Source organism: Stenella coeruleoalba (assembly GCF_951394435.1).
Source record: "Stenella coeruleoalba genome assembly, chromosome: 17".
In the NCBI taxonomy this organism is placed as follows: Eukaryota; Metazoa; Chordata; class Mammalia; order Artiodactyla; family Delphinidae; genus Stenella; species Stenella coeruleoalba.
In genome coordinates, this window is record NC_137163.1 from 76,929,351 (window position 1) to 76,954,958 (window position 25,608).

Below are 25,608 nucleotides of genomic sequence, written 5' to 3' on the forward strand. Positions count from 1 at the left end.
ATAACTTTATTTATTTTATTTATTTATTTTTTGGTCTTTCTTTCTTTCATTTTTTTTCTCCCCTTTCTTCTGAGCCATGTGGCTGACAGGGTCTCAGTGCTCCAGCTGGGCGTCAGGCCTGAGCCTCTGAGGTGGGAGAGCCGAGTTTACGACATTGGTCCATCAGAGACCTCCCAGCTCCACGTAATATCAAACAGTGAAATCTCTCCCAGAGATCTCCATCTCAATGCTAAGACCCAGCTCCACTCAACGACCAACAAGCTACAGTGCTGGACACCCTATGCCAGACAACTAGCAAGACAGGAACACAACCCCAGCCATTAGCAGAGGGGCTGCCTAAAATCATAATAAGATCACAGACACCCCAAAACACATCACCGAATGGGGTCCAGCCCACCAGAAAAACAAGATCCAGGCTCATCCACCAGAACACAGGCACCAGTCCCCTCCATCAGGAAGCCTACAAAACCCACTGAACCAATCTTAGCCACTGGGGGTAGACACCAAAAAGAACAGGAACTACGAACCTGCAGCCTGCAAAAAGGAGACCCCAAACACAGTAAGTTAAGCAAAATGAGAAGACAGAGAAATATGCAGCAGATGAAGGAGCAAGGTAAAAACCCACCAGACCAAACAAATGAAGAGGAAATGGGCAGGCTACCTGAAAAAGAATTCAGAGTAATGACAGTAAAGATGATCCAAAATCTTGGAAATAGAATGGAGAAAATATAAGAAAAGTTTAACAAGGACCTAGAAGAACTAAAGAGCAAACAAACAATGAGGAACAACACAATAAGTGAAATTAAAAATTCTCTAGAAGGAATTAATAGCAGAATAACTGAGGCCGAAGAACAGATAAGTGACCTGGAAGATAAAATAGTGGAAATAACTACCACAGAGCAGAATAAAGAAAAAAGAATGAAAAGAGTTGAGGACAGTCTCAGAGACCTCTGGGACAACACTAAATGCACCAACATTCGAATTATAGAGGTCGTAGAAGAAGAAGAGAAAAAGTAAGGGACTGAGAAAATATTTGAAGCGATTATAGTTGAAAACTTCCCTAATATGGGAAAGGAAATAGTCAATCAAGTCGAGGAAGGACAGAGAGTCCTATACAGGATCAATCCAAGGAGAAACAAACCAAGACACATAATAAATAAAATATAAAAAAATAAATACAAAGAAAAATATTAAAAGCAGCAAAGCAAAAGCAACAAATAACATACAAGGGAATCCCCATAAGGTTAACAGCTGATCATTCAGCAGAAACTCTGCAAGCCAGAAGGGAGCGGCAGGACATATTTAAAATGATGAAAGGGGAAAACCTACAACCAAGATTACTCTACCCAGTAAGATTCAATGGAGAAATTAAAACCTTTACAGACAAGCAAAAGCTAAGAGAATTCAGCACCACCAAAGCAGCTTTACAACAAATGCTAAAGGAACTTCTCTAGGCAGGAAACACAAGAGAATGAAAAGACTTCCAATAACAAACCCAAAACAATTAAGAAAATGGTAATAGGAACATACATATCAATAACTACCTTAAATGTAAATGGATTAAATGTTCCAACCAAAAGACACAGACTGGCTGAATGGATACAAAAACAAGACACGTATATATGCTGTGTACAAGAGACCCACTTCAGACCTAGGGGCACATACAGACTGAAAGTGAGGGGATGGAAAAAGATACTCCATGGAAATGGAAATCAAAAGAAAGGCTGAGTAGCAATTCTCATATCAAACAAAACAGACTTTAAAATAAAGACATTACAAGAGACAAAGAAGGACACTACATAATGATCAACGGATCTATCCAAGAAGAAGATATAACAATTGTAAATATTTATGCATCAACACAGGAGCACCTCAATACATAAGGCAAATGCTAACAGCCATAAAAGGGGAATACAACAGTAACACAATAATAGAAGGGAACTTTAACACCCTACTTTCACCAATGGACAGCTCATCCAAAATGAAAATAAATAAGGAAACACAAGCTTTAAAGCATACATTAAACAAATGGACTTAATTGATATTTATAGGACATTCCATCCAAAAACAACAGAATATACTTTCTTCTCAAGTGCTCATGGAACATTCTCCAGGATAGATCATATGCTGGGTCACCAATCAAGCCTTGGTAAATTTAAGAAAATTGAAATCGTATCAAGTATCTTTTCTGACCACAATGCTACGAGACTAGATATCAATTACAGGAGAAAAATCTGTAAAAAATACAGACACAGGGAGGCTAAACAATACACTACTAAATAACCAAGAGATCACTGAAGAAATCAAAAAGGAAATCAAAAAATACCTAGAAACAAATGATAATGAAAACACAACGACCCAAAACCTATGGGATGCAACAAAAGCAGTTCTAAGAGGGAAGTTTATAGCAATACAATCCTACCTCAAGAAACAAGAAACATTACAAATAAACAACCTAACCTTACACCTAAAGCAAATAGAGAAAGAAGAACAAAACATACCCCAAAGTAAGCAGAAGGAAAGAAATCATAAAGATCAGATCAGAAGTAAATGAAAAAGAAATGAAGGAAACAACAGCCAAGATCAATAAAACTAAAAGCTGGTTCTTTGAGAAAATAAACAAAATTGATAAACCATTAGCCAGACTCATCAAGAAAAAAAGGGAGAAGACTCAAATCAATAAATTTAGAAATGAAAAAGACATAACAACTGACACTGCAGAAATACAAAGGATCATGAGAGATTGCTACCAGCAACTGTATGCCACTAAAATGGACAACCTGGAAGAAATGGACAAATTCTTAGACAAGTGCAACCTTCTGAGACTGAACCAGGAAGAAACAGAAAATATAAACAGACCAATTAGAAGCACTGAAATTGAAGCTGTGATTAAAAACCTTCCAATAGGGCTTGGCTGGTGGCGCAGTGGTTGAGAGTCCGCCTGCCGATGCAGGGGACACGGGTTTGTGCCCCGGTCCGGGAAGATCCCACATGCCGCAGAGCGGCTAGGCCCGTGAGCCATGGCCGCTGAGCCTGTGCTTCCAGAGCCTGTGCTCCACAACGGGAGAGGCCACAACAGTGAGAGGCCCACGTACCGCAAAAAAAAAAAAAAAAAAAAAAACCTTCCAACAAACAAAAGCCCAGGACCAGATGGTTTCACAGGTGAATTCAAGCATTTAGAGAAGAGCTAACACCTATCCTTCTCAAACTCTTCCAAAATACAGCAGAGGGGGAACACTCCCAACTCATTTCATAAGGCCACCATCACCCTGATACCAAAACCAGACACAGATGTCATTGAAAAAGAAAACTACTGGACAATATCACTGATGAGCATAGATGCAAAAATTCTCAACAAAATACTAGCACACAGAATCCAACAGCATATTAAAAGGATCATACACCATGATCAAGTGGGGTTTATCCCAGGAATGCAAGGATTTTTCAATATACGCAAATCAATCAATATTAATTAATTAATACACCATATTAACCAATTGAAGGAGAAAAAACATATGATCATCTCAATAGATGCAGAGAAAGCTTTTGACAAAATTCAACACACTTTTATGATAAAAAACCCTCCAGAAAGTGGGCATAGAGTGAACCTACCTCAACATAATAAAGGCCATATATGACAAACCCACAGCCACATCATTCTCAATGGTGAAAAACTGAAACCATTTCCACTAAGATCAGGAACAAGACAAGGTTGCCCAGTCTCACCACTATTATTCAACATAGTTTTGGAAGTTTTAGTCACAGCAATCAGAGAAGAAAAAGAAATAAAAGGAATCCTAATCGGAAAAGAAGAAGTAAAACTGTCACCGTTTACAGGTGACATGATACTATACATGATTCTGCCAGAAAACTACTAGAGCTAATCAATGAATTTGGAAAAGTAGAAGGATACAAAGTTAATGCACAGAAACCTCTTGCATTCCTATACACTAATGATGAAAAATCTGAAAGAGAAATTAAGGAAACACTCCCATTTACCACTGCAACAAAAAGAATAAAATACTTACCTAAGGAATAAACCTACCTAAGGAGACAAAAGACCTGTATGCAGAAAACTATAAGACTCTGATGAAATAAATTAAAGATAATACAAACAGATGGAGAGATATACCATGTTCCTGGATTGGAAGAATCAACATTGTGAAAATGACTATACTACCCAAAGCAATCTACAGATTCAATGCAATCCCTATCAAATTACCAATGGCATTTTTTACGGAACTAAAACAAATCATCTTAAAATTTGTATGGAGACACAAAAGACCCTGAATAGCTAAAGCAGTCTTGAGGGAAAAAAACGGAGCTGGAGGAATGAGACTCCTTGACTTCAGACTATACTACAAAGCTACAGTCATCAAGACAGTACAGTACTGGCACAAAAACAGAAATATAGATCAATGGAACAGGATAGAAAGCCCAGAGGTAAACCCATGCACATATGGTCACCTTATCTTTGATAAAGGAGGCAAGAATATACAATGGAGAAAAAACAGCCTCTTCAATAAGTGGTGCTGGGAAAACTGGACAGGTACATGTAAAAGAATGAAATTAGAATACGCCTTAACACCATACACAAAAATAAACTCAAAATTGATTAAAGACCTAAATATAAGGCCAGACACTATAAAACTCTTAGAGAAAAACATAGGCAGAACAGTCTATGACATAAACACAGCAAGATCCTTTTTGACCCACCTCCTAGAGAAATGGAAATAAAAACAAAAATAAAAAAATGGGATCTAATGAAACTTAAAAGCTTTTGCACAGCAAAGGAAACCATAAACAAGACCAAAAGACAACCCTCAGAAGGGGAGAACATATTTGCAAATGAAGCAACTGACAGAGGATTAATCTCCACAATATACAAGCAGCTCATGCAGCTCAATATCAAAAAAACAAACTACCCAATCCAAAAATGGGCAGATGACCTAAATAGACATTTCTCCAAAGAAGATACACAGATTGCCAACAAACACATGAAATGATGCTCAACATCACTAATCATTAGAGAAATGCAAATCAAAACTATAATGAGGTATCTCCTCACACCAGTCAGAATGGCCATTATCAAAAAATCTACAAACAATAAATGCTGGAGAGGGTGTGGAGAAAAGGAAACCCTCTTGCACTGTTGGTGGGAATGTAAATTGATACAGCCACTATGGAGAACAGTATGGAGGTTCCTTAAAAAACTAAAAATAGAACTACCATATGACCCAGCAATCCCACTACTGGGCATATACCCTGAGAAAACCATTATTCAAACAGAGTCATGTACCACAATGTTCACTGCAGCTCTATTACAATAACCAGGACATGGAAGCAACCTAAGTGTCCATTGACAGATGAATGGATAAAGAAGATATGGCTCATATATACAATGGAATATTTCTCAGCCATAAAAAGAAACGAAATTGAGTTATTTGTAGGGAGGTGGATGGACCTGGAGTCTGTCATACACAGTGAAGTAAGTCAGAAAGAGCAAAACAAATACTGTATGCTAACACATACATATGGAATCTAAAAAAAAAAAAAAGGTTCTGAAGAACCTAGGGGCAGGAAAGGAATAAAGATGCATATGTAGAGAATGGACTTGAGGACATGGGGAGGGGGAAGGGTAAGCTGGGATGAAGTGAGAGAGTGGCATGGACGTATATACACTACCAAATGTAAAACAGATAGCTAGTGGGAAGCAGCCGCATAGCACAGGGAGACCAGCTTGGTGCTTTGTGACCACCTAGTGGGGTGGGATAGGGAAGGTGGGAGGGAGACGCAAGAGGGAGGGGATATGGTTATATATGTATACGTACAGCTGATTCACTTTTTTATACAGCAGAAGCTTTACACCATTGTAAGGCAATTATACTCCAATAAAGATGTTGAAAAAAAAAAGAAAAGGGAACACTTGTGCACTGTTGGTGGGAATGTAAATTGGTGCAGTAACTATAGAAAACACTATGGAGGTTTCTCAAGAAGTTAAAAATAGAACTGCCATGCAATCCAGCAATTCCCCTTCTGGTTATTTACCCAGTGGAAATGAAAACAGGACGTCACAGAGATATATGTACTCCCATGTTTACTGCAGCATTATTCAAAATACCCAAGATGTGGAAACAATCTAAGTGCCCCTAAACAGATGAACAGAGAGCAAAAACATATACAATACATAAATAATAATGTATATAAAATATTACTCAGCCACGAGCAAAAAGGAAGTCCTGCCATCTGCAGCAGCACGATGGACCTTGAGGACACTGCGCTGAGTGAGGTGAGTCAGACGGAGACACATAGGGTGGCGCTTACATGTGGAAGCTGAAAGAGCCGAGCCCGTGAAATCAGAAAGTAAAATGGTGGCCACCAAGGACAGGGGTTGGGAGGAGGGGGATAATAAGAGGAATATTTAAGGTACAAACTTGCAAATAAGACCTGGAGATCTCGTGTACATTATTGTGATTATAGACAAAGATATTTTATTATAAACATCAAATTTACTGAGAGACTAGATCTTAGTTATTCCCATCACAGAGAAGACGTAAATAAACGACACTGTAGGGGTGTTAGCTAATGCTACAACGGCAATCATATTGCAACGTATAAATGTATCAAATCAACATGTTGTACATCTTAAACTTAAAAAAAAATTTTAACAATGGTAACGTTTTTAAATGCTTCTGCCAGAAAAAATCTGCATAAAATATATAAAAGATTTTCTGTTAAGCATTTTGCTACTCATAAAAAAAATATTCCTAGAAATTTCAGTTAGCATGCTATTTTCAACCAAGGAAAATTATACTTAAGGTGGTTTTCCCAGATTTAGTTGCCCTTACTTCCTGACACAAGATTAAATTCTCCTTCTGTGAAAAATTTAACTAAGTACATGTTTCTTATGCAGTGTGATTTGTCACATTGCTCCATGGATTCATGCCACAATATAGAAATATAAAACTGGGCCTTGGGACTTCCCTGGTGGCGCAGTGGTTAAGAATCCACCTGCCAATGCAGGGGACACGGGTTCGAGCCCTGGTCCAGGAAGATCCCACATGCCGCGCAGCAACTAAGCCCATGTGCCACAACTACTGAGCCTGTGCTCTAGAGCCCGTGAGCCACAACTACTGAGCCCACGTGCCACAACTACTGAAGCCCGGCACGCCTGGAGCCCGTGCTCCACAACAAGACAAGCCACTGCAATGAGAAGCCCACGCACTGCAACAAAGAGTAGGCCCCGCTCACCACAGCTAGAGAAAGCCCTCGTGCAGCTATGAAGACCCAACGCAGCCAAAAATAAATAAGTAAATAAAACTGGGCCTAGTCCAATGCAACAAAAATCAAAAGGCTAACTTCCCTTCCCTCTGGTTGATGTGACCGTAACCCTGGTTGTCAGCAAGAGACATCTATTTTCTGTTACTATCTGAGAGAAAAGAGAGCACACCCAGTAACTAATTTTCAAAAAACACTTTTTTTAAAGATAACATTATATCTGTCTCTCAAGATAGGTTTAAAAAAAAAAATGGTTCAGAGACAGCGGTCACGATTTCATTTTGCCGAAAGATGACTAGACTCTGATGCACAGAACCTGTCAGATAGCATTCATTTTACTTCTCAGTCAGATGGAATTTAATACATTTAAGAGCAAGAAAAATAATCAAACATACTAAGAGACGGACTAAAGATTCAGACCTCTGCGGCCTAGAGTACTTTCTTCATGCCTCAGTTTCTATATCAGGGAAATGGAGGAGGTTATTTTTGTTATTGCTTAGATTTTGGTGAGAATTTGCTGTTATTCATAAAACATATTCATAAAATATTTTTAAGTGATAGTCCCATATGATGTTACAATTTAATACTACCTTCCTTTCAAGTATTGCTCTAGAGTGAACACTGAATTCAAGAGAAAGAAATAAGCACATTTTAAAATATACATATTCTTTGCAATATAAAACCAAAGCATGAAAAAGCAAGGCAACATCTTAAAAGCAAGTTCATGTGGTATAATGTCACCTATATTATTATAAAAATAATTCGGTGTTCTCCCTGAGGTGGCCACAAAAAAAGCAGTGCAGACAGACAAACAAGAAGAAGAAAAACAGCTGTTTCTCACTTGCAGCTGAAGAAAGAAAAGCTCCTCTGGCCTCAGGTTCTGGTGGCATTTCTTGCTGGTTTATCAACTCAAGGATCTTTTCCTCCTCTTGGCCGGGTGTTGCAGACATACCCGCTGGGTTTTCTCTGCCAACTGAAATTAAGATTTTCAAAGATTCTACCCTCTCAAAACCACTTGTTTCTTCTCAGAAAACTCACCATACGTTCAGCTCTGCAAGTTTAAGTTTGGCTATTGTTTCCACCTCAATGCATGGTCAAATCTCTTTACTCTGTATTACATAGTGACCAGAAAATGGTTTTTTATAGCAGCAGGTTGCACATGAGTGGTATTCCTATTCAATCTATTCACTGCTTTGTAAATCCAAGCAATAATTTAACGCCACAGTATGAATCAGATGACTTATTCAAGATGTTTTTCTTATAGGTTCTAAATTGGAATTCCTTTGATAATGTGCATTGCTTTCATCAAAAGGAAAAACTGACGAACACGTCATTCAAACAATACTTCATGTGACTCTACTGAAATGTCAGAATGAAAGAAGTATACATGTAAGTGAAGAAAGCATTAGCTATTTTCCTGCCTTTTATTTAGAAGCGAGCTGTTTCGGTGTCTTGTTCAAGAAAAGATGTCTCCAACCTAGCTGAATCACGAGTCCAGTTTCATAGTAGATGCTCACGAGCGCTATCTGTACTTAGGATTTCAAAGTTCAAGCTGTCTGTGTTTCATTTTTAATGATCAGACATAGTACAGTCATTATTTAATGGTAGTAATTCATACTATGATTGTCAGATTTTAGAGGCCTCATCAGTGACAAAAAACTATACAGATGTCTGATTGTACATAATAACAATAGCAGCCACTTAATACCACAATGCAGTCAATAATTTAAGATGAGTCATAAAATATATGTTGGCGTGAAAAGGCATAACAGCCTCATAGGTATGGCTAATGGGAATTAGCAGCACTTAACCATGTAGAATGCTGGCAGAGACCATACAATACTAGTGTCTGAAGGACTGTGCATGACCATATTGTCATTTATATCCTGCAAGTACTATATCACTTCAGACAATAATAAGCTTTTAAACATCAAACCCTATAAAACAGAAGTTTTTCCATGTGGTTTATTTATAATGCAAGACATAGACACTGGAGATTAATGCTAATAAAGGAACTTTAAAGTATTACAAGGAAGATCAGAAATAACCAGAAATATGTCCACTTAGGGTAAACAAACACTTGGAGAGGAAAACAATCAAAACAGATTCTAAATATAATTTAGGGTCCATTTTATTATTGTCCAATTAAGGAACCCATAATTAAGTGTCTATGTTATTTATAAATAATGTAGAAACCCAGGATTTACAAAGACAAGATAAACTCTTGCAGTCACTGCCGTAAGCATAGGAATAAATCAACGCATAAGACATGGCTTTGACATTGATGGGGCTGCAGCCCAGAAGGAGAATACGTAAACAATGACCTCTGGTATCTACTGATGAGTGCTGTAACAGACACATGCACAGAGCCCCCAGGGAGGACAGAGAAGAAAACAATTAACGGGACCATCTAGGAGTTAGAGGCGGGCACAGAAAGGGCTGCACAACAGGGTCAACCTAAGCAGACTGTGATATGGGATAAGCGTCTTTCCTCTCTCTACCACCCCCCACCACTGGCTGCTCAAGATTCTGCCTCACCCTCAAAAACAATGTCAGTATTTTATTATAAACACGATAGTTGCTTTAATAGAAGGAAATTCAGGGCTTAGAAGATCTTTTCTGGAAAGGTCTTTCAGGAGGTTCCTGTCCTCTGCAGAAGGCTGTATGCTCTGCCTTGGGGCCAGGTAGGTTACAGATGGAGGTCCAAAACCCAAGTACCAAATGGCCCTCCAGTGGATTCACAACCGACTCTGAATTGGAGTAACTCTTACCGCTATGCTCTTTGTCTCACTTTCACAGTTGATAAAGGAATGTGAAAATATATCCACTGTAACATAAAATAAAACCTGTGATGAAGGTCAAAAAACCAGAATTGTCTAGCTGGAAATACTATCAAAATGTATGTACAGTATTACACATATAGCTGGAATTAAATGATTCATTTATCCACTTCTGCTAGTGTCTCATTATATGCAAAAGCTTAATAGTATCAACATCCACCAGACAAAACGGCTGCCATTCTACAACGTGAACCAGTAAAAAAAACACAAACTTTTATTTAATACCAGCTATTTAAAAATTAAAACAGCTAAAACTTACAAAACAGCAATGGGTCATGTTATTATGGCATATGTATTTTCAATCCAGGAAGTCTATTTTATTATCCAAAACATATTTTTCCATATTTTCCAAAATAAGAACATAATATACATACTCAAGATCTGATGAATCAAGTATATAACAGTATTTCATCTAGATTTTGAAACATGAGTGATCTTAGAAGACTAGCATGAAGCAAAAATGAATTTTCCAAACATATTTCAATAAAAACTTCCGTAAGTCTTGAACCTGAAATTCCTCTTAGTGCAATAAAAAATGTAACATCTGAACATATCTTTGGTGCTGCATTTTTTCATGTTACTAATACCCAGAGCCTCACAATTTGTATACAGAGGATGCCTAATACCGTAAAACTGGGCTGGAATTGGAGCAAAAGGATTATTATGCATAATTACTGTGCATAATTTAAGGCTCTGTTATGATACCTATAAAACTCAGATATGTTCACTATTACCTAGATGTTCTAAAAAAGTAACAGGACATTGAAGTTAAGGAAAAGTCACAAGTTACGTCGATTAAACATTCTTTAAATGATACCTGGCACAGTGTGGTCTTATATGGAATTATAAGGATGGGCTTATTATCTGGAACAGTAAGAATGAACAGAACTTTCAAATCATCCATATACCCAGATAATCCATTGAGAACCGTCTCCATGGGTGCAATAGTAAGCACATGAAGTCAGATCTCTTCACACTTTCTCCTATACATAAGGTTCATAGTACTGTAAAAGTAAATTTATGAAAGAGCAAATGAAGAAGTTTTGCTGCACCAGCTAAATAGTAGTGGAATAAATGGCTTTTATTATAAAGTCTCAATACACAATTAATTAATTAAACCAAATCCTAACCAAATTGGAGAGGAAGAAACCAAGTCACAGAGAAGTTAAGTAATTTGTCGAAAAAAGATTAAAAGAGGGAATGAGAGGTATCTCTTGTCTTCCGAGAACCTATAAAGTCTATTTAAGTTGTAAAAGACACACCCTAATGAAGTAGAGCAGAAACCAATGGAGACAGAACAGAAAGTCAATAGAGAAAATCAATGAAACCAAAAGCCGGCTCTTGGAAAAGATGAATCAAATCGATAAGCCTCTAGTCAGGCTAACTAAGAAAAAAGTGAAAAAACACAAATTGCTAACATCAGAAATGAAAGAGGGGGCATCACTATATATCCTATGGACATTAAAAGGATAATAAAGGAATACAATGAACAACTCTATACCCATAGATTTGATAACCTAGATGAAATGGAGCAATTCCTTGAAAAACACAATTCGTTGAAGTCCACACAAGAAGTAGACAATTTGAAGAGGCCTGTATCCGTTAAAGAAACTGAACCAATACTTGATAATCTTCTAAATCAGAAAGCATCAGGCCCAGATGGTTCGTTGAAGAATGCTATCAAACATTTAAGGAAGAGATTATACCAATTCCAATTACCCAAAATTTCTTTCAGAGGATGAAAGCAGAGGGAATACTTCATACCCATCCTATGAGGCCAGCATTACCCTAATAACAAAACCAGACAAAGACATCACAAGAAAATAAAACTATAGACCAATACCTCTGATGAACACCAATGTAGAAATCCTCAACAAGACATTAGCAAATTGAATCCAACAATCTATAAAAATATTTATACCAGTATCAAGTGGGATTTATCCCAGGTAAGCAAGGTTGTTTCTATATTCAAAAATCAATTAATGTGAGGATTCTCAGGTCAGTGAAAATATTCTGTAGATACCGTAATGATTGATGCATGTCATTATACATTTGTCCAAACCCACAGAATGTACACACCAAGAATGAACCGTAATGTTAACTATGGACTTTGAGTGATTATGATATGTCAATGTAGGTTCATCAGTTTGTAACAGATGTACCGTCTGATGGGGGATGTTGATGGGAAAGGCTATGCATTTGTGGGGCAGGAGGTATAAGGGAAATCTCTGTACCTTCCCCTCGATTTTGCTGAGAACCCAAAACTGTTCTAAAAAAATACAGGCATACTTCATTTTATTGCACTTTGCTTTACTGCACTTTGAAGATACTGCATTTTTTACAAATTGAAGGTTTGTGGCAACCCTGCATTGAGCAAGTCTATTGGTGGCATTTTTCCAAGAGCATTTGCTCACTTCATGTCTCTGTGAGACATTTTGGTAATTCTCACAATATTTTAAACGTTATCATTATCATTATATTTGTTATGGTGATCTGTGATCATTGATCTTTTTTTAATTTTAAATCAGCTTTATTGGGATAGAATTTACATATAATAATTTCAATGAGTTTTGTCAAATAGTACCATCATGTATTTGCATCTAATCTAAGGATAACCTGCAAGATCTAAGCATGATACCTAATAGTCCAAACTCAGCACAAGAGGAAGCTCTCTGTACAGCCAAGACAAACGAGAACCTTTAGGCAATTCGCCACAGGACTGACAACTAGTGCCAAAGCCCCACTTCTCATTGCTGACACTGCTAGTATCGCTATGGGACATTCAGATTTAAAAGGTCTATTGTATCTAAATTGAGCAAACAATTCCTCTTCTGGTAACTTACGCTAAGAAAAAATTTCAGTCTACTACAAAACTATGTATGTACGTGAATGATCTTCCCAATATTGTTTATAATAACAAAAAATTAAACAATAAAATATCCAACATCAGGGGATTGGTTAAATAATTTGTAATAAATGCATCAATGAAACTCATTTGAAAATATGGTATAAATCTATGTGTATTGATGAAAATCATTTTTAAAATAAAAAGGCAGATAAAATTGTTTTATATATACAAGACTGTAGCCCAATTTTATATTTAAAAATATAAATACTGGGCTTCCCTTTACATATTTATATAAATATAAATATAAATATTTATATTTAAAAATATAAATACAGTGGCGCAGTGGTTGAGCGTCTGCCTGCCAATGCAGGGGACACGGGATCGTGCCCCGGTCCGGGAAGATCCCACATGCTGCGGAGCAGCTGGGCCCGTGAGCCATGGCCGCTGAGCCTGCGCATCCGGAGCCTGTGCTCCACAACGGGAGGGACCACAACAGTGAGAGGCCCGCGTACCGCAAAAAAAAAAAAAAAAAAAATATATATATATATATATATATGAAGACTTTGAGTATATTTATAGAAAAAAGTTGATAACTTCATAGAAAAAAAATCATGAAAAGATATACCTCAAAATGTAAATAGTTTTTATCTCTGGATAGATTTTTACATGAGCAAACTTTCAAAACTTTCCACAATTACATGTATTATTTGTATAATAAAAATAATATGGGGAGAAAATCAATTATATAAACAGATTACAGATGTCTATCAACACAGCATCAAAAGAATCAGTCCCAGCTCTATCGGCTATAAGCTTTTAAAGTTAATTCACATCACTGAGATATTCAATTATTTTTTCAAAAACATTATCAAATAATAAGAGTGCAGTTTCAAAACACAATAAAAATAGTATACCTACTTTTCAAAGTGACATAAAAGGAGATAACCCATGCTTTGCAGCGTCTGCATTAAAATAACTGCCCACAAATGTTAGCTATTATTACCGAAACAAGAACTTTCATATACAGTTACATATACACCAGCTCTCCAGGGGAGAGAGGGAAGTTACTGCTGCTATCTGGGTTACACAGACACAGAAACCAAAGCTCTCCCATGTTAGCTGGCTTCACCAAGACAACACACCTGGTCTACAGAGAAGAAAACTCAAATCATCCATGCTCTAGTGAAAGAACTAAATTGTAGAGCCTATAAAAAAGAATGGCTTTGTTTCTATTTGTTCTGTTTGTACTGATACCCTAAATCGGCAAACACGGCCTTTTATGATCTCTCTCCTTTATTGACACCAATTATTTTTCTTCTACTCTTCTCCTTTTCTGAATTATTGCTGTCTCTTCTTCCTCATCTTGTCCCCACTGCCCCTTCCTCTGGGTCACTCCTCCTTCCTCCCGTGCTCTTCCAGCACGGTTGCTGTCTCCTGCTAGCTATTTCTCCCTGCTTTCTCGACTACTCCACCCTGGGTCTTTCTGCTGTCTCTCAAGAGCTCCAGAGACAGATGGCAAACCCATTTCGTTGAGTAGGAGTGCCACTCTGTGCCAGCCTGTGGGAAACGGAGAGTGGAGGGAGTGGGTGTGGGTGGCAGTCAGTTAAGGTGTACTAGCCCAACAATTTGCAAAATTTTAAATATGGCAACTAAAGGCTGAGAAGGAATTGATGCCGATAACAGAAAGAACAGGGCCAGATACACCATCATGTTAAATCAAGCTCATTATGTTCTTATTTTAAACTATCTTCTATAGGATATTGTATATATAAATATATACAATAATATATAAATAAAGATATAGGTATATTACCCTAAAGATACGTATTATATTTATATATCACCCATCTGATAGGATATATATTTTTAAAACTTACAGAATTTTATATGTCTCCCTATAAACTATAGGTAGACCTTGCTAAGAAAAGAAAAGTTAAATAAGAGTCAGACTGACTAAGAAAATCATCTAGATTTTGATTAAGCCAAAATCCATGGAACTAAATGAGGTAAAAATTAGATAGTAAACTGAGATTTGAGGTAATTTCAGAACACAACAGAGTTACCTCATTAAGCTTTGTTCACGCAAATACATTCTAAGCTTAAACTGTTTAAATACATTCCTCAAATCCTTACTTCAATTTGCTAGATAATCTGAACTTAAATATGAGAGAAACCAGTTTCAAAATATTCACATTTCTGTCCTATCCTTGGACTTTTGTCCCAAATCCTATTTTTAATTCAAATCCCATTAGTGTTGATCTTTTTATCTCCTTTTACACATGAATATTAAAAATTAATAGCAATGAAGTTGAGAATGTCTCCAACAGCCCCATCTCCTCTCAGTGTATATGGAGACATCCTTAAACAACAAAATACAAGTGCACACGCACACACACACCCAATTTAAAAAAATGCACACACCCAATTTAAAAAACTATAAAGGAGCTTAATGTAGCAAAAACTCTATACCTAACATTAAATATCTGAGAATTTGAGGCAAGGGTCTTCATTATGGTGTTTTTCACTGTTTCTAGCATAACAAATAGGAAAATATGATGAGATTATCAGACACTGTACACAAACCATCGCAAAGCAAACAAAAATGGAAGTATTTCGGGGTAAACGTGCATTTCATGACTTGTGGATAGAAGAGAACATTCCCATTCTCGGTATACGCAACTGGTTTTGCCTGTCTATCTGCTTGAAGTCCAACAAACAACCCTGGGCTCTTTGCAGATTCCAGGCTTATACATGCATTTTCCAAGTTCTTCTTAATTTTAAAATGACAGTCAGTGTCTCCTGTACCCTACAATCAATAGAACATTATTTCATAGATATAAGCAAACACTGAAGGACAGAATTTAAAACCAGTCATTTCACAAGAATATAATTTTGCTTCATTTTCAAGTCCTCATGAGAAATCTAGAAGATGCTTCACCCTGTTCCATAAGATCCAGAAACAGGGACCACGTGATTAGCTGAGAAAGAGGACAAAGGGCCCTGAATCTCAGAGAAGCTTCATGTAAGCTGAGTGCAGTGTGTGCTGACTCCCTCCAGAGCTGCCCACCTCTGTAAGTGATTAGGGGATGCTGAAATGTGAGATTTCCCTTTTGGAAAACACTCTAAAATATTGATGAAAAAGAGGGCAATTCTTACAAGGCCGTTTACATTTAAACATAAACCAACTTTCACCAGTAAACACAGTTCACACAAATTACTCAAAGACTGTAGAGCAAAGCATTCAAGAATTAGATGATTATAAATTACAGGAGGGATCTATACACCCTTCAGATCACCAGAATCACCTCGCTTTCACGGCACTTATAATCTATATTAGAAAACATTTCACTTTTTTCACCTTTTGTTGCTTTAAGAAGTTTTCTTATAAGATTTAAGAGTTCTAGAAAATAAGTTTTGTGAGAATGAATTAAAATTTCCAATAACATCTATTATTTTATTTGTAAAAGATAACTGCATTCTGATCTCTGCCCTCCAATGTGAGTTTCTTGTAGGTAAGAACCAAATGCTGTTGTCCGTTTCTCTCTTATAATATAAATATAAATTAAGCAACTTCTACCTTTTGTTCTTGTTATGGATATAATAAAACTCTGGCTTTGATTTGTCCATGGCCAAGTAGAGGCCACAACCCCATATACAAATAATAATATAATATGTAAGGCCAGCATGATAAAGGTGAATTCCTTGGGTTTGGGGAGAGAAAAGGCACTAAACTCAGGAGAATAAGGAAGAAACTCAATAAATGTTTTGTTAGCTCTAAAAAAAGTTCTCTGCTTTGCTAATTTCTAATCTCATAATTTCTTCATGTAATGTCTTTTCCTCTCCTTTTGATAATGAGAAATGGGATTATTCCCTGTAAAATTCACCATTCCAGGTGATCGGGTTTAGGACACGCTACCCGAAAATATGGCACGTTAGTGTATTGAATATTTCAAGCTGGCAGGTGCAGGAAGGGTTTCCTGACCTTCCCACGAAGCAGGTCATAAAACCTTTATGTGAGAGGCGTCCTCCCAGAGCGTCCTATCTCCAAAGGCAGAGGGACTTTGATGGACAGATCCTGCTCATTCCCCAGTTCACCACATTTAGCTCATACCCTTCTTTGTCCTCTCACTTCTTTCCTCCACTCTTTATCACACCCAGCGTAAGAACACTCAGGTTTAACCACTACTTCAGGGCTTCACTCTGTTCTTCTTAACAAGGACTGCCCATAGGCAAAACTAGTTACCCAGAGCCTAATCTTTTTAGGTTTTATCAGAGCCCAACTGAACTAGGGGAAGGGAATTATCCAGCTCCAGCCCCCTCTAGCCATCCCAGAACTAAGAAGCACTTGTGAAGTTCACAGTCCAGAGGTGATGAAATAAAAATTCACATTTTAAGGCAAGACAAGAAAAATTTAAACATAAAACTTTTTCTCTGCCCTTTGGCTTTCTCTCTGCCTTCTAGTGTGTGTTGTGCACCTTCATTATGCATGAACCAGACCTCCCCAATGGCAGAAATACCTGCTCAACCATAACGATCGATTTTTCTCCTTCTGGAGCTAGCCTTGTAAGTCTTCAGAATATAACATTTCTTTCTCAATCCTGTAAGGGGTCACAATGACCCTCCACTCACTTGTACCTGCAGACATCTTTGGTGAACTTTATGTAAAATGCCAATATACCATTTCCCTTCAAGAGAGCAATTAGTGCAGAACTGACCAGTCAGAGGACCTGGGGAGATCCTGGGCTGCACCTAAGTTCTTAGCTTAAATACTTACTTATGACCATATTAATGTTATTAGCTACATTACTTGCCTATTTTACGAGATTATTGGTTCTTGCATTACCAAATGTGTGACTAAGCCTCAGATAAAATTAATGATGACTAGGCAACTTGAAACAATCAACCAAATATATAGTTCTATAAGATCAATAATTGTAACCGTGTAAGTCTAGCTATGGGAGGAAGCAATGAGAGGAAAGCATTTCCTGGACCATAACATATTAGTAGGACAGGCGGCCGAGAGGCTTTTGGTTACCGTTAACAGGGCCTAATCCAGGAACAGCACTGATTGGCTTATCGACGAAATCCTCACCTGACCTGGGAGTGAGCATTCCTAGCACCATGGGACAAATTGATCACTAAATGCCTTCCAAACCTGGGTCAAAATTAAGACCAAAAGGGAGGGGATTGTAAAATAAAGAATGTTGCCCACCATCCGGTTCTACAAGAATCAAGTCATCAGCCACTGCAGACACTGACCTACAGCACACCCTGAAAGGAGTTCAGGGCGAAGATCAGGATGAGGTGCTCTGTGCTCTGGGAAACTGCAGAACAGACCTTCAGATGGTTAGATATTTGCAGGAGAAATTTTTTACGAACCTGGATTTTTGCATCTTCCCATACTTCCAATAGCACTAAAACCATTAACTAAGATGCCTCTTCCTTGTGACTAGCAGCAAACTTCTGCTGGGATTCATGCTTGACTGCACAGTACCCCTCGTCCAAAATCACACACACACTGACCTCCCCCACTTACCTCTTTGGAACAGTTCTCAGAGCTCTCCGAGAGGCCGTCTCCCGGACTACAGTCCTCAGTTTGGCTCGGACTCTATTTTCTATTTCTTTCTTATATTGACTACTGATTAATTTTTTTCATTGACAGAGACATAGACCCACTAAAAACATGATTTATCATTATTTGCATGAAACTAAGTATGTCTTTCACTGAATTGTATACTTTTCAACCCACTGGTCTAGCACTGTATATACCTAGCCCATCTATATGCTTCATAAGCAAATTGGTCAAAATATGAATAGTCTTTAACTTTTTAGTTATTTGCATGTGTAGAAATATATTTTGAGTGAAGAGGCAAAATTAGATAAATCTGAGATGAGAGAATCCTTCCTAGTTTCTACAAACTAGACCCTCGCCCACAAACAAGGATCCTACCAGTATAGGGTGTATCTGCGTGTGCACTGTCTTTGGTATACTGGTCACTCTTCAGCTTGTCTTTCCTACAAATCCGACACCTTTTTTCCCTTTGTATTCATGTGTAGTGACAAGTTCCACCCATGTTGTTTTGAGGCTTTGCTTCTTTAAATTGACAGCCTTACAGTTGTTGCTAGTGATGGCATGCTGTTTGCATGCATGCTAACTTGAATCCCTACTCCACCCGAGTCTGTTAAAGTGACTTATTCCTATAGCATAACAATTCTATGGCAACAGAAATAGAAACGTTTGTTTGTTATCCGATCAGCATTGCTTGGTTAAACATAAATGTGTTTGCCTATGAGAAATATATAATGGCAGACACATTGGAAACATTAGTGCTTTTATGCAATTCAATTTATACAATCAGCATTTGTTGAGTTGCTACCAGGATGAGGCACTGTTAGGTATTTAAGTTATAGTAACATGGGCTGCATCTTAAATTCCTTTGGAGATAGTAAGCAAGCCTTATCACAGGCTCTATGCAAATGAGGATAATTAAGATATTTGTTACCATTCTATTTTCAAAAGTAAAGTCATTCCAGCCCAGGGATTTCTGGTCAGATACAGTGAAAGTGAACAATAATATGCCTGTTGTTATGCATCTGTACTATATCCTAAGAGCAAAAAAGCACATGAATTTTGACTAAAAAGACCCACTACTGAGACAGGTTGGAACCTGGGACCCTTTGCTGCAGTGCTGAAATGCTTGCACCTGGACACACCTCTCCTCAAGGAACAAAAATACAAAGAAACTATATGGGACTAAAAATAACTGCGTGCATGCACAGTTGGGGCAAATTCTGGACAAAAGATACAAAAAGACCAAAAAAACCCAGCTGCTAAATCTGAGGAGCCAGGAGCAAAAGCAGGGTGTTGGGAGCAAAAGCAGGGTGCTGCTCATGCCCCCTGCACACAGCACCACATAAGCGGTGGGCAAAACACCTAAGCCACCCCTCCCCTCACCCCATGTAAGAAGCAAGCTTGCCCCCCCTCAGGGAGCGAGCAAGGGAACCTGTTACTTGTTCTCACTCCCTCCTGCGGCTGCAGGGGTCCCAGTAAAGCCTCGCCTGAACCTCTTGTCTGGCCGCTAGTCAATTTCTATTGATTACAGAGGCCAAGAACCCTGGTGCGCACCACTACCAAAATTCCAGGTGCAGAATTTTAGTCAGACAACCGTATCAATGTGTCACTAAACAAGTTATAATATAAAGAAAACACTACGATGGAAGTGGCAGAAGGAAAATACATATAAGAGTTCCGTGCAGAACCTTCTCCACGGAAGTGCTGTTAAATAACAAAAAATCTACTGAGTAAATCTTAAAAGATCTAATTGGCTTTACTGAATGATTCATGAAGCAGGCAGCCTCCCAGGTAGCAAGTAGAGGGGAGCCTCAGAGGGCTGCAGAGAGGGAGAGGGTTTTAAAGGTGAGACAAGGGAGTCATAAACAAACAAATAAAAAGATTATTTCAGATTACGTCATCTCCCTTTGGGGACAAAAGGGTCTTATTAGGTGGGTTACCTCATCTCCCTTTGGGGATGGAGAGGGCCCATGTGACAGATTACCTCATTGGAACTGAGGTAATTCCAGAAAAGACTACATTTCTGGAGGAGGGTAAAACTTCAGTTAGGTGAGGTATTAAGTCCCGGTTTGGCGACATGGTCTAGCATAAGTGACTCTGTTTTGGGCCTGTGGTCTTCTTTCTAATAATACCAACGTAAAGGTGAAACATCAATGTTGTTTAAAGGGGGGACGCCATTAGGAGGTGGCTACAGACAGTCCTCCAGCCATGACGCGAGTCCACGTGCACGAAACAGGCGGCCACACAGGACCCACAGGAGGAGCCCTCGCTGCCCTCGATGTCCCATGGCCACACCAAGGGGCCAACCTGGGCTGTGCCTGGTGGGTAAAAGCTTCAAGTTTAGACTAGAAATGCTTCAGTCCTGGCCAATCTGTTAATGACACCAAAGGAGTCCTTAGATAATTCTGATGCGTCAGTTTTAGGTAAAGACACGCTACTATTGTTTGCTTGTCTGATTATTCAGGGGTTAAGGGTGTCGTACAAATATGAGAAAGCTAGCTCAGCCTTTTTTCCAGCCAACAGACACCCAAGCACAGGAGTCCACCTCCTCTCCTAGCTCTCCTTGCTGATCTTCTTACACAATCAGGAAATTCACCTTTGGCCAGAATTGTGGCACGTTTTCCTGTGATTTACAGAGCACTCTGGCTTCCTGGAAAGGCTCTTTAAAATTTCAGATCTTTTAGTGATAACTTTCCAATGCAATAATTTTTCTAAGCCCAGGCTTTGAACTTTTAACAGAAATACTGAAAGGCTAGAGACCTGTATAGAACGTTTGAGCCCCCGATTTTAGGAGGCAGATGGACAGAAGTAACTGACCTTTAAGTACGTCATAAGCCAGGGAGACCTCTGAAACCTTACTTTAAGCTGAAGATTTTTACCGATGTTTTAAAAACAAGAAGTGACAAGATTTCCAGTGCCGCCCTCAAGGACAGCAGCCACCTCCCCGTGTGTGGGCGCCCATAGCGAACTGCACACGTCAGGAGAGCCACTCGTTCTGTAAGTACTGAAACTCTTCCATTCTAGAGGGTCAGGAGCTGCAGTCTGATCCGCCACTTTGTCCTAGCGCTCAGGCTGCTCCGGACTGCGAGAGCCCGGGGGGCCAGGGCCCACTCCTGGTGTTGTGGGGTGCGGGCTGGACCCCAGCAGGAGGAACCGCGTCCCGATAGATAACACGGGCATCAGCGCTACCCCCCGCTCCCCGTGCTGATAGCCCCCGGGCTCCTCTACCTCTCAGCTGTACTCACAGGAGCGGCGGCGGACTGAGCTCGCTGTTAAAGGCAGGCTTGTGACTCTCGCGGCCCTGTCCTTCCCGGTCTGCCCTTTGAAACAAGGGTTTTCTCCGTTCAGCTCCTGCTTCACGCACGGGTGCCCCCTCACGAGGCCTCAGAGGTAGGGCCTCAGCCTTTGGGACAAATCACAGGCAACTGAGACGTGGCATGCTCATTTCCAAAAGGCCTGGGGCGTCTCTGCACTGCACTCTGCAATGGACTGAACGCCCTACTTTAATGCTCTAAATATCAAATTCCATGCAATCAAACCGTGATCAACAGATCTCACCGGGTTCTCCATTTTGGCTATCTCTGTCCCAAAGCAAACAGAACAGATGCCTCTGCTTTTTTCAAGTTATTAAAAATCTTTAAGAAGTGATACTTGAGTTTAAAACACCAACACATGGTTGCCGGCCTCAGTTCCAAAGTGCACAGGAAAGCCTGAACCTAGCTTCTCGGGCTGAGAAGCCCATCAGGGAAGGGGGTGGGGCTCCTCATGCTGGTTAAGGCACAGGACAGGCTGAGAGGACACAATTCCAGATCCAGTCCCTCACCCGGCAAGCTGCCCACAAGACTGGTTCTCGGAAAGTTGCTGAAGTAGAAAAGCTGTGGACTGGAGCTAAGGGAGCTGTCACCAGCTATTCTGAGACCCCATACCAGGTGAAATCTTGCATGCAAGAAGATGAACCTCATTATAAATAAGATGGAATCTCTCTCCAACCTAGTGGGATAGGGGCTTAGAGGTAGATTTAATTTGATTTTAGAAAAATAAAGTAACAGAACAGGTTTTGCACTCTTCATTTAATTGGGTAGATTCCATACCCACTACACTCATATTTGTTAAGCTCTGATTGACTAGGACCTTTACTAAGCAGAATGTGCTGTGAAATACAGTAGGGGGTAACTTTCTAAGTCCAGAGCAAAGAGACGTTTTCATGAAGGAAATGTGACTGATTAACCACTTAGCCTTAATTTCAGCCTTACAAATTACATGGGTTTTCTTTTTCAATAATTATTATTATCCTTAAGTTACCAAACATGCATGAGTAAAAGAGCACGTGTAAATTACATAACATCACACGAGAGGCTGCAGAAGGAGAGCTGAAGCCAGGTGGCCTGGGCTCCTCCTGCTGCCACACCTACTAGCTGCGAGGCCTTGGGCAGCGTGCTTAGTCCTTCCACACCACAGGCTCTTCATCCGTTGGAAAGGGAAAACAACGCATTCTCCCAAAGGGCAGATACGAAGGCTGATGTTGTAACACACACTAAGCACTTAAAACAGTGCATGCTACCCTATGCCTTCTCATTTTTAAAAATAAATAATATGCATGTATTTTTAAGACATTTTTAAAAGTCTTATATATTAAAAGCTCCGTTTCAAACCTAGACTAACAAAGCATATTTAAGTGAAATTATTGGTTTTTTCCTTAATAACGTGGTCCCCCAAGGGGCCTTTGAGACGTCAGATTGTCTCTTTTAGGAGGTTCATTAGAATTTTGAATGTTATCAGAGACGTGGTCTACTTTTTTGTGTAGAAATTCTAATTGCTGAAATTTAGGACCATTTACGTATCAGTTTCTCAAAAATTAGTGAGGCAAAACAGAACAATGAAGAAAGTAAAAGTAAAAGCCAAAGGAAAATATAAACTGATAATCTTAAAAGAATGCCTTATGCAAAAATATATTATATATGGATACAATACGATTGACAAACAGCAAAAAGAAAAACTTCTACATACCATTCCAGTGACAGAGCCGTTGTCAAGAGCCAGAGGAAGATGCCTCATTTCATGACTGGAAAATGCATACATTTCCTTTGTGGAAAATAACATCAACGAGACCTAGAAAACGTTTTAAGTATTAGCAAGTAATTCTTGCTTTTAAAGCTTTTCTTCCTATTCAATTATACATTGAAACCTCCTAATAATACATTCTATAATATCTCTCAGCTAAATGTATTTAATTAGTCAAAAGGTAGAATGCCAGTAACCCTTAATAATCTACATGCTGCTTGGCATTTCCATGGAAAATCTCTAATGCCTTCTTCCCATGCTAGTCAGTAAGGCCCTGAGACCACCCCACCCCAACTAACACTCAACGGAACTGGTTCCAGAAAGACAGATTATCCTAGCGTAAAAACCCATTTCTGTTCTGTAAGTCTCAGAGACTTGAGGTAAAATAAATGGATACATTATAAAATTAAATATATACTATTTGGGCATTGGTGACTAGTTTGTATGATTATGATGATAAAGAGTATGTCATCATATATTTGATGGCTTTTAGCTTTCAGTATACCTTCACATGTCTTTTTATCTTGAAATGTAAGCTTCTTGGGGGCATGAATTTTTGCCTACTCTGTGTACAGCTATATACCAGCACTCAGAACAATGCCCAGGACACAGTAGGCGCTCAGAAATACTCCTTAGATAAGATCACTAAATTAGATCCCCAAATACAAACACGAATACTGCCTGATCTCACTTACATGTTAAATCTAAAAAACAAAACAAAATAAAAAGACTCGTAGATACAGAGAACAAATGGGTGGCTGCCAGAGGGAGGGAGTAGAGGGGTAGGCAAAATAGGTGAAGGAAATTAAGTGGTACAAACCTCCAGTTATATAATAATTAAGTTACAAGGATGTAATGTAATTATATCCTTGTCAGCCTTGTAATGTAGCATAAGGAGTATATGGTCAATAATATTGTAATAACTTTGTATGGGGACAGATCTTACTAGACTTCTCATGGTGATCATTTCATAATGTTTGCAAATGTCAAATCATTACCTAGTACACCTGAAACTAACATAACATTGTATGTCAACTATCTTTCAATTAAAAATAAAAAGGTAAGTGTTCAAAACTTGTTGAAAAATAAAAAAATTAGAAATCTCATTTAAATTATAGAGTTAAGGAGCTATTCACCATGAGTAAAGAGTTTAAGAATGGAAATATTATTTAGTTTTAAGAAAATGTATTTATTCAAGTAACATAACTCTAAACCCAACATGAAAAAACGTATTGAATCCAGTAGATGCCAAAGAGAAATGTCTTCACATTCATTTTTCAATCATCTTAATAGGGTTCCTAGTAAAGTTAGAAATAGATGACTCTCTTACCGCTGTACAGGACAAGTATGGAAAGATCACGAGTAACGTAAGGGGGGCCTCCCCTCCCCATGCCCGTGCTCACGTTCCCTTCCACCAAGCCCAGAGAACAGGGCGCAGCCCTTGGGCTGGCGACTGAAAGGAGCTAAGTACTCCAGCTTTGCCCTTTCTACCCCGGGGAGCCGCCATCACGAAGGCCCTTTCTCTAGCGTTCTCCGTCACCCGCCAGCGCAGCCCCCTTAGGGGAGCCTGTGGTTGCCCAACACTGCCTACATTTGGGGAGGTAAGCTTGTCTCATTCTGGGGACGGTTAGCAAGTCCTATGGGCTCACAAACAGAGCCAGTACCCCGCCCTTGATTCCATCAGTAATAAAGCTGAGATTTTGATTTCTATTCATCTGTGTTCTGTATCTTATCTCAGTTGATTCTGCACACAGGAGCAGAAGAAAATGGTATTATTTATTGATGCCTTTTCTAATACCCAACTCTCAAAAAACAATAAAAACACCCCATTAAAATGAATCACAAAATGAGAATGCCAGTATTACCAACAGTATTTCACTTTCTTAAGGATGTTCTTGCCAGTGGAAAAGTGCTTAAAACCAAATCAATAGATAGAACTACTGGGAAGTAGGAGATAAATTTATTATATTTGTAAAACCTGAAAAAACTCTTTAAATTAATTAGAGTGG

At 38.8% G+C, this 25,608-nt stretch overlaps 1 protein-coding gene across 1 annotated transcript in view; it reads right to left on the reverse strand.

The window, feature by feature from the left end:
- The window catches only part of LOC307176339 (uncharacterized protein), an 86,083-nt gene extending 62,436 nt beyond the window's left edge, over positions 1–23,647 (reverse strand). Inside the window, exons 1-2 of the transcript XR_013824719.1 lie at positions 23,546–23,647; positions 8,120–8,251 (exon numbers count right to left, since the gene is read on the reverse strand). The gene's annotated coding sequence lies outside the window, so the exon portion shown is untranslated. The remainder of the gene's footprint in view (positions 1–8,119; positions 8,252–23,545) is intronic.
- Positions 23,648–25,608: the final 1,961 nt, after the last annotated feature.